The sequence below is a fragment of the Symphalangus syndactylus genome, chromosome 24 (assembly GCF_028878055.3).
Source record: "Symphalangus syndactylus isolate Jambi chromosome 24, NHGRI_mSymSyn1-v2.1_pri, whole genome shotgun sequence".
NCBI lineage: Eukaryota > Metazoa > Chordata > Mammalia > Primates > Hylobatidae > Symphalangus > Symphalangus syndactylus.
Genome location: NC_072446.2, coordinates 44450670 through 44460075, shown reverse-complemented (window position 1 = coordinate 44460075; position 9406 = coordinate 44450670).

Here is a 9406-nt window from a genome sequence, read left to right as displayed (position 1 = left end):
GCTTGGTGTGGCTTAGTCTGGCAGAAGGCCTGGCCTAGGATCCTAGATTAGCAGGTGAAATTTAGGCTTCAGAATATATCTGAGAGGTGGGGAGGGTCCCTTGGAAGCTGGTGAAGTCCTATTCTTTTTATGAATCCATTCATTCAAGAAAATAGCCTGTTGCACATTTACTCTGTTCCTTTGTGCCCTGCAAGCCCTGCCCCCAAGACCTAGATAAGGTCTTTCTCTTCCTTTGCCCCCACTCAGATTAGAAGTGGGGAACCTCTTGGGCCACATCTCTGTTAACTGGGGAGGGGAGGTCTCATGGGTATTTTTTAACAGATCAGGAGCCCTAAGTAGGGCTGAGAGCCATTGGGGAGAAGAATTAATAAGAAGCATCAAGGATAGAGTCCTAGGGAGCATCAGCCTTTAAAAGGGAGGGCGGAGGGTCAGTGAAGGAGAGAGCCGTTTGCAGGGCAGGTAGAAGGAAGGGGAAGACCTGCTTGAGCTGGCTATAATTGTGCAGCGGAGGGACATTGCTCATATGGGAAATCACATGAATTCAGCTCTACATCCTTGACAAAAAGTTTAAATGGTGTGGGTGATTCCACCCACTGGTGGATGTGAGAACCATATGCTCAGGAGTGGGTGGGATGGGAGGGAGGTGTGTACCTCCTGGAGGGTCAGTCACTCTGGTTCCTGTTGGCTGTTCATGGCGTGAGCATCCTGCTGTGCTGAGGGCGAGGCACATGTTTAAATGTGTATTTATGCAAAGTGGTCCCTAAACATAAGCCCCGTACTTCCTCTGGTGCCTGGTGGAGGAGGCAGCTTTCTGTTCCGGCCCAGGAGGAAACTCTCCCTGGATGGTGATGGGGAAACAGTACATCAGGTTCCAGGGCAGAGCCTTCTTTAGGAGTTGCCAAGGGTGTTTTTGACTCATTGGTTGCCATAAGTGTTGACTGTAGAACCTAAATTCCAAGAAAGGTATGACTCTGCTACTTCCATCAGCAACGGGTATTTGTCATCACCTGGAGCATGAAGGGCCACATGCATTGTTTGGAAGGCCATCTGGAGCCTACATTCTAGTAGGAGAGGGAAGAAACAGATGTAGCCAACCACAGTATGAGGTGGAAACAGAATTACAAAGGGAAAAGAAGAGATGACTTACAGTTAGATCACTCGTCCTTAGCCTGGTTGCTCATTGGATTCACCTGGGGAGTTTTTAGTAGTCTCATGCCAGCCCTGTTGCACCCAGGACCAGTTAAATCAGAATCTGTGAGGGCGCAGTCAGGGAGCATCAGTAGGAGATTCCAATTCCAATGTGAGACTAGGGAACAGATGGGGGTGGGGTGGAGAGGCAGGCCAACAAGTTGCAAGTAACTCAAATCTCCATTGGAAGGGGCTTCTCACCGAGCAAGGCCGCAGCTCCAGAGCTCTCTAGTCCTTTCCTTCAGCCATCCTCTGCCACTGCCATGCAGATGGCAAGATGGCCAAGGCAGCCCCTGCCCCAGCATCCCATGCTCAGGACAGTACCCAAAGGCCAGGAGTGGGAAAAGGCACATTCCTTCCTCATATCCTGGAAGCACCCAGATATTCTTCATGACCCATGGGCTTAGTGTGGAGGAAAAAAACCTATGATCCTTTGAGCATTATTTAGTGCTCAGTTAATACATTTATTAAATGAATAGTTTATTAAAACTAAACATTTTTCTAAATATATATAAACTATCACAACTAAAAAATGAAAAAATAAAGAGAAAAATGAAAATAAAATGAAATTTAATGCTTTTTTTTTTTTTTTGAGGCAGGGTCTCACTCTTTCGCCCAGGTTGTAGTGATCTCGGCTCACTGCAACCTCCGCCACCCAGGTTCAAGCGATTCTCCTGCCTCAGCCTCCCGAGTAGCTGGGATTACAGGAGCGCGCCACCACTCCCAGCTAATTTTTGTATTTTTAGTAGAGACGGGGTTTCACTTTGTTGGCCAGGCTGGTCTCGAACTCCTGACCTCAGGCGATCTGCCTGCCTCAGCCTCCCAAAGTGCTGGGATTACAGGCGTGAGCCACCGCGCCCGGCCATAGACCAGACATAGTATTATAATGATTACATTACTGATCTGTACATGTGACACTAAAACTGATTATAAACACTTCACTAGCTCTACTTTTTTTTTTTCTTGAGTTGGAGTCTCACTCTGTCACCTAGGCAGAAGTGCACCGGCGCAATCTTGGCTCACTGCAACCTCCACCTCCCACGTTCAAATGATTCTCCTGCCTCATCCTCCAAGTAGCTGGGATTAGAGGCATGCGCCACCACACCTGGCTAATTTTTGTATTTTTACCAGAGACAGGGTTTCACCATATTGGGCAGGCTGGTCTCAAACTCCTGACTTCAAGTGATCCCCCTGCCTCAGCCTCCCAAAGTGCTGGATTACAGGCATGAGCCACTGTGCCCAGCCTTGCTAGCTCTAATTAAATTTTATTTATTTATTTATTTAGAGAGGGAGTCTTGCTCTGTCGCCCAGGCAGGAGTGCAGTGGCGCCATCTCAGCTCACTGAAACCTCCACTTCCCGGGTTCAAGTGATTCTCCTGCCTCAGCCTCCTAAATAGCTGGAATTACTGGTGCCCTCCACCACGCCTGGCTAATTTTTTGTATTTTTAGTAGAGAATGGTTGCCAGGTTTTGCCATGGTTGCCAGGCTGGTCTCAAACTCCTGACCTCAGGTGATCCGCCCGCCTTGGCCTCTCAAAGTGCTGGGATTATAAGTGTGAGCCCCTACACCTGGCCTTTAATTTTTATTTTTGTCTGAGGGTAGTTTTCACTTACTCTGGAGCACCAGGGTTACTGTGTTAGCTGAGGACATAGATATGACTGATGGATAATGATTCAGAACCAAGGACTCAAGACTTCATTGTAATTCTTTTTAATTTTTATTTATTTATTTTATTTTTATTTTTTTGAGACAGAGTCTCGCTCTGTCGCCCAGGCTGGAGTGCAGTGGCGTGATCTTGGCTCACTGCAACCTCCGCCTCCTGGGTTCAGGTGATTCTCCTGCCTCAGCCTCCCAAGTAGCTGGGATTACATGTGCCCGCCACCATGCCCCTGCTAATTTTTTGTATTTTTAGTAGAGATGGGGGTTCACTATGTTGGCCAGGCTGGTCTTGAACTCCTGACCTCAAGATCCACCCGCCTCGGCCTCCTAAAGTGCTGGGATTACAGCCGTGAGCCACCACGCCCAGCCAACTTCATTGGAATTCTACCTGAGTCTTTTACTTGTTGGGTAGTCCCTTTTTCTTTTCTTTTTTTATTAGTATTGTTATTTTTTTTGAGACAGAGTCTCACTATGTCACCCTAGCTGGAGTGCAGTGGCGCGATCTCAGCTCACTGCAACCTCCGCCTCCAGGGTTCAAGCAATTCTGCCTCAGCCTCCCGAGTAGCTGGGACTACAGGCACATGCCACCACGCCCAGTTAATTTTTGTATTTTTAGTAAGAGACGGGGTTTCACCATGTTGGCCTCCCAAAGTGCTGGGACTACAGGCATGAGCCACCGTGCCCAGCTTGGTGGTCCCTTTTTCATAGATTTTGGAACCCTTGACTCTTGGCTCCAACCAATCAGATACATTTTGATTTTTGTAACTCTCAAGCAGTGCTTGTCCTGGGTGCCTTATCTTCACAGCCCAGCCCAACACAGGTCTACTTTGATACCACTTGTGCCCTAGAGTCCAGTAACTTCTCTTTCTTGTGGATCTTCAAGGCTTGTTATTGACAAGTTCTACATTGGAGTTATATTACACAGTTTTTCAAAAAATAGTTATTTACAAGATTAACCATGAGCTGAAAATTACTGAAAAGCTGGGAATGGGTACATGGAGGTTGTACTCATTTTCTTTCTTCTTTCTTTTTTGTTTCTGGTTTTGTTTTTCTTTGTTTTTTTGAGACAGAGTCTTGCTCTGTTGCCCAGGCTGGAGTGCAGTGGCGCGATCTCGGCTCACTGCAAGCTCCACCTCCCGAGTTCATGCCATTCTCCTGCCTCAGTCTCCCGTGTAGCTGGGACTACAGGCGCCCACCACCACGCTTGGCTAATTTTTTGTATTTTTAGTAAAGACGGGGTTTCACTGTGTTAGCCAGGATGGTCTTAATCTCCTGACCTCGTGATCCACCCACCTTGGCCTCCCAAACTGCTGGGATTACAGGCATGAGCCACCGCGCCTGGCCTTGTTTTTGTTTTTAGGATAAGATCTAGCTCTGTTGCCCAGGCTGGAGTACAGTGGCATGATGTCAGTTCACTGCACCTTTGCCTCCCGGGCTCAAGCCATCCTCTCACCTCAGCCTCCTGAGTAGCTGGGACTTACAGGTGTGCACCACCATGCCTGGCTAATTTTTTAATTTTGTGTAGAGATGGGGTTTTGCCATGTTGCCGAGGCTGGTCTCGAACTCATGAGCTCAAGCAATCCACCTATCTTGGCCTCCCAAAGTGCTGGGATTACAGGCGTGAGCCACTGCACCCAGCCATCTATTTTCTTTTTTGTTTTTTTCATTATTTCAAATAGTATAATTTATTTCTAGACAAAATCTATTCTTATTTTCAAGGTAGTTTAAGTGTCAATATTTCTTTTTTTTTTTTTTTTTTCTGTTGGACTATTTTAGTGAAATTTTTCTTTCTTTCCAGCTACAAATCCAATTAAAGAAATTTAGTTATTGAGAAATATAGTTAACTTTAAGTATAGTTTACAAATATAACATGGCTTTTTTGCATATAAATAAAGTCTGACTTTAGGCCAGGCACCAGTGGCTCATGTCTGTAATCCCAACAGTCTGGGAGGCCAAAGTGGGCAGATCATTAAAGGTCAGGAGTTTGAGACCAGCCTGGCCAATATGGCGAAACCCTATCTCTGCTAAAAACACAAAAATTAGCTGGGTGTGGTGGCCGGCACCTGTTGTCCCAGCTACTTGGAAGACTGAGGCAGGAGAATCCCTTGAACCCAGGGGGCAGAGATGGCAGTAAGCCAAGATCACATGACTGCATTTTAGCCTGGGCAGCAGAGTGAGACTTTGCCTCAAAAAGAAGTCTGACTTTAAAACACTAAAAAAAAATTTTGTGTGTGCCCCACCCCATCTAAAATGTTTTTTTTTTTATTAATTTTTTTTGCATACAAAAACAATAAACATTTTCTAAAAATACATACAAACAAAAAGATGCGTATCAAACATATTAGGAAGGTTGCACATGGGAAGTCGGGGAATAGAAATGGGGGGTGGGAGTTAAAATAAATGAGAGAGGGACTTTATATGGATCAGTGATAATAACTCAATCCTCTATTTGACAAAGAAGAGGGAGAAGGAAGAGGAAGAAAAAGAAAGTGGGATAAAGGATCAGAAAGGGAGGAAAATAGAAAAAATTAGAGTATGACTCCAGGGTAGACCTGTTTTGTTGTCACTGAGTTGGTTGGTTGGTTTGTCTGTTGTATTCTTCATGTTTCGCCAAGTTGGCCAGACTGGTCTCGAACTCCTAGCCCGAAGTGATCAACCCGCCTCGCCCCCCCGAGTGCCGGGACCACAGGCGTGAGCCACCACGTCCAGCCCCCACATTGCTTCTGGCCTCTGTGGTAGACCTCCCAGACGGAGCGGCCAGGCAGAGGAGCTCCTCACTTCTACCCAGACACGGGGCGGCCGGGCAGAGGAGCTCCTCACTTCCCAGACGGGGCGGCCAGGCAGAGACGCTCCTCACTTCTTCCCAGACGATAGGTGGCCGGGCAGAGGCGCTCCTCACTTCCCAGACGATGGGTGGCCGGGCAGAGGCGCTCCTCACTTCTTCCCGGACGGGGCGGCCGGGCAGAGGCGCTCCTCACTTCCCAGACGGGGCGGCCAGGCAGAGGCGCTCCTCACTTCCCAGACGATGGGTGGCCGCCAGCCATCTATTTTCATACATGTTTAAACTTCTCTATAACAAAACATAAAGAGCCTTAGATGGCCGTGTGTATCCTTGGCTCATGCTAAACCTCGAGAAAAGGGGCTAAAATAGCTGGGTTATGTGAAGCCACCGGTAATATGGTGGCAGTTCAGTGATTCCCCCAGGCTACCACAGTGATACTGATACTGGATGCATGTTGGATTTTTGTTTTTTGAGACAGAGTCTCACTCTTGCCCAGGCTGGAGTACAGTAGTGTGATCATGGATCACTGCTGCCTCAAACTCCTGGGCTCAAGCAATCCTCCCACTCAGCCTCTCTAGTAGCTGGGACTACAGGAGCACTCCACCATGCCCAGCTAATATATATATATATATTTTTTTTTTTCTTTTTCTGGTAGAGACAGGATCTCACTATGTTGCTCATGGTGGTCTTGAACTCCTGGGCTAGTAGTGATCCTCCTACCTAGGCCTCCCAAAGTACTGAGATTATAGCTGTGTACCACTGTACCCAGCCTGTATTGAATCTTTGTAACAGAAAAGCATTTAAACACATCTGAAATATGTTGTAAAAAAATAAAGTAATTTATGGGGAGCTTACTGAGTACAAGGCATGATTTTGAACACCCTAGGGAAGTACAGTGAGCAAAACATGGCCCCAGCCACAAGTAGGGGTTAGTGCAGTGGTATTTTTTTTTTCTTTAAGACGGAGTCTCACTCCGTCGCCCAGGCTGGAGTGCAGTGGCGCAATCTCAGCTCACTGAAAGCTCCGCCTCCCGGGTTCACGCCATTCTCCTGCCTCAGCCTCCGAGTAGCTGGGACCACAGGCATCTGCCACCACGCCCGGCTAATATTTTTGTATTTTTAGTAGAGATGGGGTTTCACCGTGTTAGCCAGGATGGTCTTGATCTCCTGACCTCGTGATCCACCCGCCTTGGCCTCCCAAAGTGCTGGGATTACAGGCTTGAGCCACCGCGCCCGGCCAGTACAGTGGTATTAATCTGACAGACCAATCAATCACGAGCTAGCAAGTGCACAGCCAGATGCTGGAGTGTATGAAAGGGACCAGTGGATAATAGGAGAGGCCTTCCAGGCTAGAGAGAGGACAGGTGCAGAGATCTAGAGTGGAGAATAAGGCCTGTGGTTCCCTGAGGGGAGCATGGAGTGTTGGGTGGAGGAAAGGCTAGGGCAAATGAGAGACAAAGCTGGAAAAGGAGGCTGGGACCTGGCTGGGAAGGTCTGAGCCCAGAGATCTGAGCTATGTTTGGTAAGTCTGGGTGGGGAAGAGGTGGGAATGTTTATTTACTTAGTGTTTTGAATCTGTTAACTCATTTCTTAAGCCTTTATATCACTTTATCCCACAAATTGTCATTACACCATCAACTTCTCCCTCCACAAGCCACTGGACTATTTGAGAACATCCCTCAAGACTTCATGCGTGCATGCCTCAGCCCCAAGATTAGAGACAGCTATTCCACTAAGGCTGTGTTTTCAGACTCTTTTAACAGTATCTCTTAGTAAGAAATCCATTTTCCTACGTGTGCATGTATGCATATAGATCCATGAAGCAGGCGTTTCACAGTACAATCCTTTTGGTTTGATGCATGTTGATACTTGCCTTTCTATTCTGTTTTATTGCCAATGGTGACTAAATTGATTTTACAACTCACTAACAGATCTTGACCTACAGTTTGAAAAACAGTACTGAAGAGTCTTGTTTCCTTTATTGAGAACAGGGCAAAGATGAGTATCTGGGTAGAGTTGTGCATTGTACATAACCTTTGATAGTCATATAGTTGTACCAAAAACAATTTCTGTAGTGACACTGAAAAACATTTTGACTTGATTTATCCTGACAGCATACATAATTTTTGGCTGGCTAATACGTTATCCGATTGTTAATTACAGCAAAATGGATAAGTGAACCTTATAAGAAAACCTACCAAATACCAATACTGTAACACTAAACTTATTTAAATATAACCTTTTGCGTATAGCTTGGTGGATTTACTCTGACTGGTTTTTAGTCATTTTAACTTTCTTTCTATTTTACATTTACTATTTACATTTCTACCATATGACACAAAAACACATCTATAATATAATAAAACTAAAACTCTTAATGTTCTAACTGTTCAGAAGTGAGTAACTGAGACAATTCCTCAATTGCTGTAAGAGATTTTCCTTTAGCTGTTTCTCAGCAAGGTCAGTTAAGTCACCTTGTTGAGCTAAAGTCCACAGTTCCCTGTGTTCACATAATAGTGTAGTTGTGTGGACATGTGCTTGCTGTCTAGTTGGGCAGTTGTCTTTTTTGTTTGAGATGGACTTTCGCTCTGTCACCCAGGCTGGACAATGGTGCTATCTCGGCTCACTGCAACCTCCACCTCCCGGGTTCAAGCAATTCTCCTGCCTCAGCATCCCGAGTAGCTGGGATTACAGGCATCTGCCATCATGCCTGGCTAATTTTTGTGGGTTTTTTTTTTTTTTTTTTTTTTTTGAGACAGAGTCTCGCTCTTGTTGCCCAGGCTGGAGTGCAATGGCATGATCTCAGCTCACTGCAACCTTCACCTCCCAGATTCAAGTGATTCTCCTGCCTCAGCCTCCCAAGTAGCTGGGATTACAGGCGTGTACCACTATGCCTGGCTAATTTTTTTGTATTTTCAATAGAGACATAGTTTCACCATGTTGGTCATGCTGGTCTTGAACTCCTGACCTCAAATGATCCTCCCGTCTCAGCCTCCAAAAGTGCTGGGATTACAGGTGTGAGCCACCATGCCCGGCCAATTTTTGTATTTTTGTAGAGATAGAGTTTCAGCATGTTGGCCAGGCTGGTCTTGAACTCCTGACCTCAGATGATCCACCTGCCTCAGGCAAGGTGGCTCATGCCTATAATCCCAGCACTTTGGGAGGCCGAGGCAGGTGGATCACTTGAGCCCCAGAGTTTAAGATCAGCCTGGGCAACATGGTGAAACCCCATCTATACCAAAAAAAAGACAGAAATTAGCCAGGCGTGGTGGTGTGCACCTGTAGTCCCAGCTACAGGAAGCTGAGGTGGGAGGATCGCTTGAGCCTGGGAGGTGGAGGTTGCAGTGAGCCGTGATCGCACCACTGTACTCCAGCCTGGGCAACAGAGTGAGACCCCCATCTAACCAAAAAAAAAAAAAGGACCTACATGTTTCACATGTACATGTATGACGCAGAGGCACTCACTTGAAGTGGTGACTTGTGTTCCTTTTCGCTTTGTATTTAAATATCTTGAAATGAGGCTTACAGGGTACAGGTACAGATGAGTCCCTTAGTATCATATAAACAATGCGTCAATTATATAAAAACAGAATCAGATGTTACAGGGGGACCCTGTGGAACATACGAAAAACAAACCATTTTCTATCTTAGGTAAAATGTGCAATTAGTAAAAAATAGTATTAAGAAAGAGAACATAGTTTTTAATTTTTTGTATATTTTTCCTTTAACTTTTATATTTATTTATTTTTTTTTTTTTTTTTCATTTTTTGAGACGGAG